This window comes from Lithobates pipiens, unplaced genomic scaffold, assembly GCF_037356315.1.
Source record: "Lithobates pipiens isolate NorthernLeopardFrog02 unplaced genomic scaffold, aLitPip1_a1.2 Scaffold_10, whole genome shotgun sequence".
Lineage (NCBI taxonomy): Eukaryota > Metazoa > Chordata > Amphibia > Anura > Ranidae > Lithobates > Lithobates pipiens.
Window position 1 is genome coordinate 182,373,691 of NW_027507686.1, and position 11,672 is coordinate 182,385,362.

The following is an 11,672-nucleotide window of genomic DNA, read 5'->3' on the forward strand; positions in this document are numbered from 1 at the left end:
ACAAGCTATGGTGCCAATCATTGAAAATTGAAAACCTCATTTCTTGAGACACTAACAAGCCAGGAAAGTACAAATACCCACAAAATTAACCCATTTTGGAAAGCAGACACCCCAACGTATATGATTTATGAGGCATAATGAGTCTTTAGAATGGTTCATTTTTTTCCAGAACGTTGTCCATTTTTAAAATATTTCCAACACATAGCAGCACAAAATACACCCCAAAATACATTCTGCTACTCCTTCTGAGCATGGCGATACCACATATGTGAGACTTTTACACAGCCTGGCCACATACAGAGGGCCACCACTGAAGTAGCAGCTTCAGGCGTTCTACAAACATAAATTACAAATCTCGTTTCTCAACCACCTATTACACTTTTGAAGGCCCTGAAGCACCAGGACAATGGAAACGCCCACAAAATGAACCCATTTTGGAAAGCAGACACCCCAACGTATAATCTATGAGGCATAACGAGTTTTTTGAACGGTTCATTTTTTCCCAGAAGTTTTTGAAACATGTGGAAAAAAATGAAACCACATTTTTTTTTCACAAAGTTGTACATTTTTAAGATATTTCCAACACATAACATGTACATAGCAAAAATGACACCCCAAAATGCATTCTGCTACTCCTCCTGAGTATGCAGCACAGCCAAAGCATTTGTCCATAGAAATTGTCTAGGCAGAGACAGCCAGCACAGCCATAATTATGTTTCTGGTACACCGTTACCTGCCTGCATTCATTATTGTACTGCTCTCCAGCCCTTCATAAACTTGCTGCCTCTTGCTGCAGCTAATTATTTCCATAGTCCAGGTAGCAGGCAGAGGTATGGTCAGTTTATGCAACAGGCAGAGGCATGATGGCAGTAAGCCCAGCAGCAGGCTGAGGGCTGTAATAAGGTAAGACCTGTGCACAGCGGCACAGGGGTAGAGGCTTTGACCCACCCAAATCTCTATGAAGCCTCCAGACCCTAATCCAGAAATTACGAAACCCGGAGACAACAAGAAAAACGTTTTTCCCATCTGGAAAAACATTTCTGGAGCCCCTCACATGTGAGACCCCTGTGTACTACAGTAGCAGGGCAACAGATCAGTCCAAGTGGTAGGCAAAAGCATAGTCCATAAAACAAGCCAGGGTCAGTTCACATGAAAGCAGTCCAAGCGTTAGGCAGAAGAGTAGTTGATAAAACAGGCTAGGGTCAGTTCACCTGGAAGCAGTCCAAACGGTTGGCAGAGGCATAGTCAAAAAACAGGCCAGGGTCAGTTCACGACAAAGGCAGTGGCATGGTTATTTGAGGAAGCATGAGAAACAGTCAGCACAGATGATGAAAACGGGGAAATGGTTAAGAAACCCGGCTAATATTTTAGGGACGTGTGATATAATCTGATGCATTCACCAATGCAAAGACCAGGTTCGGAGGGACACTTGGGACAATGGTAGCTGGTATCTCTTAGAAATCCTCTTTTTCTACATACTCAACATATTTTTTGGCGTCTTCGGCCTGCTGCTGGTGGAATGTTGTCTGGGAAGTGGCATTCATTCAAGTCAGCTTACAGCATCAGAGCGAATGTTTTCTGGGGGGGGGGGGGGGGGGGTCTTTGATGGTAGATGAGGGATGTGACAACTTCTTTGATGAATTTTAGGAAGTGGGCAGGGCTTTCTGTGGATTTGGTGTGAATTATGTAAGCATTATAAATGGCCAAATTAAATAAATAGATTGCTACTTTCTTGTACCAAAATAGGACCTCCTTATTGATAAATAGGGCTGAAGCATTTGGTCGTTGAAGTCCACCCCCCCATGTAGAGATTGTAATCTTGGACACATGTTGGCTTTTCAGTGGAACCTCGTCTTCTCTGTACTTCAACTGTAGTGTCATCATAGATGGTGGACATCATGTACACATTCTTGGTATCCTTCTTCCTCAAGGCCAGCACTTTGTTGCATCTCAAAGTTGCTCTTTCTTCCCTTCACAATTTCTCATTCACTATGGCTTGTGGGAAGCCCTTCCTATTCTTTCTGGAGGTTCCATAGGCCAGGGTTTCTGTGAGGTATAGTTGTTTTAAAAGGGGCAGGCTGGTGTAGAAGTTGTCCAGGTATATGTGGTAACTAGGGATGAGCTTCCTGTTCGAGTCGAACATACGTTCGACTCGAACATCGGCTGTTCCTCCGTTCGGCGAAGTCCGAACATTTTGGTCCTTTCGCGCCAAATTCGTGTGGCGCTCACGACCCACAATGCACTGCGATGGCGCAGTGCATTGCTGGCTCATGATTGGCCAAGCATGCACTGTGACCCCGCATGCTTGGCCAATCGCAGCGCCAGCAGCGAGGAGAGCCATGATTGGCCACAGGCAGGATGCCTGTGGCCAATCATAGCTCAGGCTGTGTAGTGCACGCCCCACACTATATAAGGCCGCCAGCGCGGCGGCCTTGTGTAGTGTGTTGGCGTCTGAAGCAGTGGGTGTTCTGTATACCTTCAACACAGTACGCACCGATCGTTTTCGGCCGATTTTCGATCTTGCTGTTGTGTAGTGGTTATTGTCTGCGTGCCCTGACCGCAGTATACACCGCTATATTCACCTCACCTATATAGCTAGTGATCTATCTTTTATAATAGAGCTTGCAGTCAGTAGTGTCAGGAGATAGTGCGTGCTGTCTGTGTGCTCTGTACCCAGTACATACCGCTATATCCACCTACATAGCTGTTCTCTATTTGAGCCCACTTGCCATCTGCAGGAGTTATTGGAAGTTGTGTGTGCCTCCAGCACAGCACAGTATACATCTGTATATACCCCTTTATCTCTGGTGTTCTATAATAAAGGCATCTGCAGGAGTTAGTGGGTGTTCTGTGTACCTTCAACACAGTACACACCGATCGTTTTCGGACGATTTTCGATCTTGCTGTTGTGTAGTGGTTATTGTCTGCGTGCCCTGACCGCAGTATACACCGCTATATTCACCTCACCTATATAGCTAGTGATCTATCTTTTATAATAGAGCTTGCAGTCAGTAGTGTCAGGAGATAGTGCGTGCTGTCTGCGTGCTCTGTACCCAGTACATACCGCTATATCCACCTACATAGCTGTTCTCTATTTGAGCCCACTTGCCATCTGCAGGAGTTATTGGAAGTTGTGTGTGCCTCCAGCACAGCACAGTATACATCTGTATATACCCCTTTATCTCTGGTGTTCTATAATAAAGGCATCTGCAGGAGTTAGTGGGTGTTCTGTGTACCTTCAACACAGTACACACCGATCGTTTTCGGACGATTTTCGATCTTGCTGTTGTGTAGTGGTTGTTGTCTGCGTGCCCTGACCGCCGTATACACCGCTATATTCACCTCACCTATATAGCTAGTGATCTATCTTTTATAATAGAGCTTGCAGTCAGTAGTGTTAGGAGCTAGTGCGTGCTGTCTGCGTGCTCTGTACCCAGTACATACCGCTATATCCACCTACATAGCTCTTCTCTATTTGAGACTACTTGCCATCTGCAGGAGTTATTGGAAGTTGTGTGTGCCTCCAGCACAGCACAGTATACATCTGTATATACCCCTTTATCTCTGGTGTTCTATAATAAAGGCATCTGCAGGAGTTAGTGGGTGTTGTGTGCCTCTAGCACAATATACACTACCCAACTGCTTTTTTACCCAACTCCCTTCAGGCCATTACCATGTCTGGAAGGCCAGCAAGGAGAGGCAGACAGGCACGAGCCGATAAAAGAGGGCAAGCAGGCTCTGTGTCTAGAGACAACAGTGCTGGTCGTGGACGTGGTGCATTGTCATCAGCACGTGGCCATGGGACACGCTTGTCCTTCTTTTCGGCAGCTGGACATGTTGAGCCGCAACATGCCAACGACTTGGTAGAGTGGATGACCAAGCCCTCTTCATCCTCCTCATCCTCTCTCACCCAGGCTCAGGGTACTAGCAAAGCAGCTGCCAACGCATCGTCTTCCCTCCTCTCAATGTCATCATCAGTGACTCCTTCCCTAGACCCACCACGTCCTCCTGAGGAGTCTACTGAACTCTTTGAGCACAGTGTTGGGTACATGCTCCAGGAGGATGCCCAGTGTTTTGTGGGCTCTGATGATGACACTCAGCTAGAGGAAGGCAGTAGCGTGAGCGCAGAGAGAGGGGATGCTCAAGAAGGACAGCAATCTGGCAGTCATGTTCCACAAGCTGCAGCATACTGCCAGGTTTGCTACAGCGATGAAGAGGGAGGGGATGATGAGGGCACTGACTCCACGTGGGTGCCTGGAAGGAGAGAGGAGGAGGAGGAGGAGGCACATGTCCAACGAGGCAGGATGCCCTCCGGGGGCCAGCTTAGGGGCAGCACACCGACTGAATCACACCGCAGAGCTCCACCTGTGCAGAGCGCTGCCTCTGCGCGTTATTCTAAAAGTTCTTTGGTGTGGGCCTTTTTTGAGACGAGTGCATCAGATCGCACCGCTGCTATTTGCAACATATGTCTCAAGCGTATCTCACGTGGCCAAAACATTAGCCGCTTGGGCACCACATGCTTGACCAGACATATGTTGACCTGCCATGCAGCTCGTTGGCAAGCGTACCTCAAGGACCCACACCAAAGAACAAAGCGGACCTCTCCTTGCTCCTCATCAGCTGGCATCTCCAACCCCACTAGACCTTCAGTCCTCTCTGAAACCTGCTCTGAGAGGAATGAAGGTGTAGAATTAGGTGTGTCACATCCAAGTGCTTCCGGGAACTCTGCTAGCGGTACACCCACGTCCGATTATAGCAGGCAAATGTCCCTGCCCCAGCTGCTGGACTGGCGAAAGAAGTTCACTCCCAGCCATCCACATGCCCAGCGGTTGAATGCTAGCTTGGCTAAATTGCTAGCACTTCAACTGCTGCCTTTTCAGTTGGTCGACTCGGCCCCCTTCCGTGAGTTTGTACAATGTGCGGTTCCTCAGTGGCAGGTCCCCAAACGCCACATTTTCTCACGGAAGGCGATCCCGGCTCTCTACCGGCATGTGGAAGGCAATGTCCTTGCCTCGCTGGACAGGGCGGTCAGCGGTAAGGTGCATATTACCGCTGACTCATGGTCCAGCAGGCATGGACAGGGACGTTACCTGTCTTTCACGGCCCATTGGGTCACTCTTCTGGCAGCTGGGAAGGATGCAGGACAAGGTGCAGTAGTGTTGGAGGTTGTTCCGCCACCACGCCTCCAAAATGCTACTATTGGTTGTGACACACCTCTCTCCTCCACCCCCTCCTCTTCTTCCTCCTCCATGGCCTCTTCCAGTGCTCTGTCCTCAGAACCAGCGGTGCTCCGTAGGCGTTCCAGGGGCTACGCAAGTACGCAGGCAAAACGATGCCATGCCGTGCTTGCGCTGGTTTGTTTGGGGGACAGGAGCCACACTGGGGCGGATGTTTTGTCAGCTCTGCAGGGGCAGGCCGAGAGGTGGTTGAAGCCACGCCAGCATAAGCCAGGAATGGTGGTTTGCGACAATGGCACCAACCTCCTCTCCGCCCTCCGACAGGGACAACTGGCCCATGTGCCCTGTGTAGCTCACGTCCTTAACCTGGTGGTGCAGCGGTTCTTGGGCAGGTACCCCGGCTTACAGTATGTCCTGAAGCAGGCCAGGAAAGTCTGTGTGCATTTCCGCCGATCATTTAATGCCTGTGCTCGGCTGGCTGAGCTCCAAAAGGAGTTGAACCTGCCCAAGAACCGCCTTATATGTGACATGCCCACCAGATGGAACTCAACATTGGCCATGCTGCAGCGGCTGCACACGCAGCAGAGGGCCATCAATGAGTACCTGTGCGACTACGGCACCAGGACAGGGTCAGGGGAGCTTGATTTTTTCTCACCACGCCAGTGGGGCATGATCAGGGATGCATGCACTGTCCTGTCACCGTTTGAGGAGGCCACAAGGATGGTGAGCAGTGACAGTGCATGCATCAGTGACACTGTACCTCTTGTCCACCTCTTGGAGCATACGCTGCGTGGAATAATGGACAGGGCACTTGAGGCAGAACAGAGGCAGGAAGAGGAGGACTTCCTTGCCTCTCAAGGCCCCCTTTATCCAGACAGTGTTCCTGCTGTGCCACCCATCACACAGGAAGAGGATGAGGAGGAGGAAGAGGAGGAGGAGGATGATTGTGTCAGCATGGAGGTGGAGGCTGGCACTCAGCATCAGCAGCAGCAGCAGCAGCAGTCTTGTAGGAATGATTTACAGTCCCAAGAAACACGTGGACTTGTACGTGGCTGGGAGGAGGTAGCTGCGGATCATGTTGTCCTTAGTGACCCAGAGGACTCCGGACCGAATGCCTCAGCTAACCTACGCTACATGGCCTCCCTGATCCTGCAAAGCCTGTGGAAGGATCCTCGTATTCTTCGGATCAAGGAGAGGGACCATTACTGGCTGGCCACTCTCCTTGATCCACGGTACAAGGGTAAGGTTGCCGACCTTATCTTGCCATCGCAGAGGGAGCAGAGGATGAGACATCTCCGGGAGGCCTTGCAGAAAGGTCTGTGTAACGCGTTCCCAGAGACTGGGAGGTTACAAACTCCTGGTCCTGGACAACGTGTTGCTGAGGCATCGGTCAGAAGGAGCGGTGGAGAAGGTGGCCGTCTGACTGATGCTTTCAGACAATTTTTTAGCCCGCAGCCCCAAGGTATGATCGGTTCCAGCACCCATCGCCAGCGTCTGATTTACATGGTGCAGGAATACCTAGGGGCAAGGTCAGACTTGGACACCTTTCCCACCGAAAATCCTCTGGCTTCCTGGGTCTTGAGGATGGATCACTGGCCAGAGCTTGCACAGTATGCAATTGAGCTACTGGCCTGTCCTGCACCTTCAGTGCTGCTGGTGGCTTTGTTACCGATCACAGGGTGCGCCTGTCCACCGAATCAGTTGATCGACTGACCTTCATCAAGATGAATCAGTCTTGGATCACCCACAGCTACCAAGCACCTGAAGCTGATGTAACAGAATATTTTTTTTTGAAATATCACATCCCTTCAAGACTGCCTATGCTGATGCTGAGTGACTGTCCTGTTATGTTGATTGTCTATCCTCTTCCTCCTCCGCTGATATGTTGGAAGAACATTTCTGGTTCTGGTTGATGCCTAAGCCCCAATTTTTCTGCCCCTGTTTAACAGGGGCGTTTAAGTACAATTTTTGATGCAATGCTTTGCAGCGGGGCTAATTCCTGCAATCAAACAAGAGTATATGGGAGAGGTTGCAGTGTGGTGGCACCAGCACCAGTGCCTAAGGCCCAATTTTTCTGCCCCTGTTTAACAGGGGCGTTTAATTACAATTTTTGATGCAATGCTTTGCAGCAGGGCTAATTCCTGCAATAAAACTAGAGTATATGGCAGAGGTTGCAGTGTGGTGGCACCAGCACCAGTGCCTAAGGCCCAATTTTTCTGCCCCTGTTTAACAGGGGCGTTTAAGTACAATTTTTGATGCAATGCTTTGCAGCAGGGCTAATTCCCGCAATAAAACTAGAGTATATGGCAGAGGTTGCAGTGTGGTGGCACCAGCACCAGTGCCTAAGGCCCAATTTTTCTGCCCCTGTTTAACAGGGGCGTTTAATTACAATTTTTGATGCAATGCTTTGCAGCAGGGCTAATTCCTGCAATAAAACTAGAGTATATGGCAGAGGTTGCAGTGTGGTGGCACCAGCACCAGTGCCTAAGGCCCACTTTTTCTGCCCCGTTTAACAGGGGCGTTTAAGTACAGGTTTTGATGCAATGCTTTGCAGCAGGGCTAATTCCTGCAATAAAACTAGAGTATATGGCAGAGGTTGCAGTGTGGTGGCACCAGCACCAGTGCCTAAGGCCCAATTTTTCTGCCCCTGTTTAACAGGGGCGTTTAAGTACAATTTTTGATGCAATGCTTTGCAGCAGGGCTAATTCCTGCAATAAAACTAGAGTATATGGGAGAGGTTGCAGTGTGGTGGCACCAGCAGCAGTGCCTAAGGCCAAATTTTTCTGCCCCTGTTTAACAGGGACATGTAATTACAATTCTTGATATAATATTTCACAGGAGGGCCCCTTCCTGTGCCCACCCAGAGTAACGGTGAGGACTTATAGTGTTGTGGCACCAGCACCACAACCACCAAAGGTCAATTTTTCTACCACTGTTCAACAATGGCATGTAATTACAATTCTTGATATAATCGTTTACAGCAGGGTGCTCCAGCGCCCACCAAGAGTCACTTTGAGGGCATACAATGTTGTGGCAAAACCAACACCTTGTTCCGCCATTTCTGCAGAGCATATAGAGCAGGCCCCTACTTTCAAACATCCATATTACAAACATCTCCTATTTGCAAACGGAAGGAGACAACAGCAAGTGAGATGAAAAAAGATGGACCACAAATCAAATTATACAGGGGTGATAACCCTTCCCTATGTTTTCCAAAAAGCTTAAAAATAGTTTTTTTGACTGGAGCTACACTTTAAAAATGTACCAGTTGAAAATTACAAACAGATTCAACTTAACACAACAAACCTACACAGTCCCTGTCTTGTTTGCACCGCCTGTATACTGCTGTTCTGAGTATATAGGGCCTGGGGGCCACATGCATTTCCTTTTTTTAATATGGGTACAGGGTTCCCCTTAATATGCGTGCAAGACCCAAATAGGCTGGTAATGGGCAGGGAGGGCTACCCATGCCATTTTTCTCAATGATTTTCAACCATTTTTATACATGATCCACGATACCCTCGTTTCCTGACTGGAGGCTTCGTATTGGAGATAGAAGCAGCGTGGTGTCAGCAATCTACGATACCTTTGTTTCCCGATTGGAGCCTTCGTATTGGAGATGCAAACGGTGTGGTGCCTGTGACGGTTTATCCAGAAACCTCTGTGCTGTTGCCTTACTGATCTCACTAATACTGGGATCTAAAACTCTGGTAAGCGGCCCCTCTTCTCACTGGTGGAGGATTGTTTTGATTATTTTCTATATACACGCATTTGTGGATATTTTTGCACCTTAATATAAATTTTGAGGAATCAACAATATTTTTTGGACAAATTTTTCTTCATTATATATGAACTCTTTATTGCTTTTGAATACCATTTTTGCTAATTTTATTGGTTTAGATTTAGCACACATAATTTTTTGTTTTAATATACATTAATTTTTGGGGGGGTTTTTTTCTATAATATTTATGTTAATTTCACTTCAGATCTAGTATACACTTTATTCACTTATATGATGATATGATAGCATTTATGTATACTATTTACTAATCATATTTTCGTCACTTAACCACTTTCAGACCGGACCATTTTGCTGGTAAATGACCAGAGGTCTTTTTACAATTTGGCACTGCGCTGCTTTAACTGGTAATTGCGCGGTCATGCAATGTTGTACCCAAACAAAATTTGCGTCCTTTTCTTCCCACAAATAGAGCTTTCTTTTGATGGTATTTGATTGCCTCTGCGATTTTTATTTTTTGCGATATAAATGGAAAAAGACCGCAAATTTTGAAAAAAAATGATATTTTCTACTTTTTGTTATTAGAAAAATCCAATAAATTCAATTTTAGTCATACATTTAGGCCAAAATGTATTCAGCCACATGTCTTTGGTAAAAAAAAAGTCAATAATTGTATATTTATTGGTTTGTGCAAAAGTTGTCACATCTACAAACTAAGGTACGTTTTCTGGAATTTACGCAGCTTTTAGTTTACGACTGCCTATCTCAGAGGTGCTAAAATGGCAGGGCAGTACAAAACCCCCCCAAATGACCCCATTTTGGAAAGTAGAACCCCTAAGGAAATTGATAAGGGGCATGTTGAGCCCATCGAATATTTTATTTTTTTGCCTCAAGCGATTGAATAATGACAAAAAAATAATTTTTTTTTTTTTTTTACACAAAGTTGTCACTAAATGATATATTGCTCACACATGCTATGGGCATATGTGAAATGACACCCCAAAATAAATTCTGCTGCTTCTCCTGAGTACGGGGATTCCACACGTGTGGGATTTTTTGGGAGCCTAGCCGCGTACGGGGCCCCGAAAGCCAAGAACCGCCTTCAGGTTTTCTAAGGGCGTAAATATTTGACTTCACTCCTCACTACCTATTACAGTTTTGAAGGCCATAAAATGCCAAGATGGCACAAAACCCCCACAAATGACCCCATTTTAGAAAGTAGACACCCCAAGCTATTTGCTGAGAGGCATTTTGAGTCCATGGAATATTTTATATTTTGCCACAAGTTGCGGGAAAATTACAAACTTTAATTTTTTTTTTTTTTTTTTCACAAAGTTGTCACTAAATGATATATTGCTCACACATGCTATGGGCATATGTGAAATGACACCCCAAAATAAATTCTGCTGCTTCTCCTGAGTACGGGGATACCACATATGTGGGAATTTTTGGGAGCCTAGCCACGTACGGGGCCCCGAAAACCAAGAACCGCCTTCAGGTTTTCTAAGGGCGTAAATATTTGACTTCACTCCTCACTACCTATTACAGTTTTGAAGGCCATAAAATGCCAAGATGGCACAAAACCCCCACAAATGACCCCATTTTAGAAAGTAGACACCCCAAGCTATTTGCTGAGAGGCATGTTGAGTCCATGGAATATTTTATATTTTGGCACAAGTTGCGGGAAAATTACAAACTTTTTTTTTTTTTTTTTTTTTTCACAAAGTTGTCACTAAATGATATATTTCTCACGCATGCCATGGGCATATGTGAAATGACACCCCAAAATAAATTCTGCTGCTTCTCCTGAGTACGGGGATACCACATATGTGGGACTTTTTGGGAGCCTAGCCGCATACGGGGCCCCGAAAACCAAGCACCGCCTTCAGGCTTTCTAAGGGCGTTACAGTTTTGAAGGCCATAAAATGCCAAGATGGCACAAACCCCCCCCCAAATGACCCCATTTTGGAAAGTAGACACCCCTAAATTTAGGGGTACACTAGTGAGACTAGGTAATAAATGGCGGGTGCCCTGAAACTATAAAAAAAATAACTAACCAACCAGCGTCACCTGTAACAGTTATATGGTGATCACTGGTGAAAGGGTTAACTAGGGGGCAATCAGGGGGCTTTATGCGGTAGTATATGGGGGTCCCTGGCGCTATAAAAAGCTGCGGCGAACCTAAATACCTACCTGCCTAACTAGCGTCACCTGTGACACTAATACAGCGATCAGAAAAACGATCGCTTATTAGGCTGGGTTCACACTGGAGCGATGTGGGAACGCCACGAATGCGCGGCGGGTTCCCGCATCACATGCCTCCCGGCGGCAGTTCACACTGCCCTATGCGAACTGCTGGGAGTGTCAGTGAAATGTTAATGACACCCCCAGATCAGTTCGCATATCGCAGTGCGATCTGCAAACTCGGATCGCATGGTGTGAACACCCATGCGATCCGATTCTGCTGCGGACCAAAAAAAGGGTCCCGTGCGAGTTTGCGGCGGGTGCGACACGAATTCAGCCATACTATCTGTATGGCTGAACTCGAATCGCACAGAGATCGGATGTGATTTGCACTGCAGTGCGGTGCGAATCACATCCGTTCTCATAAACCGCTGCAATGTGAACCCAGCCTTAGTGACACTGGCGACGGGGGGTGATCACGGGGTTAAACCTTTATTGGGGGGGTTAGGGGGGTACCTTAGAACTAAAGGGGGCTAACCCTAACTGCCCTAACAGTTATTACAGTCACAAAT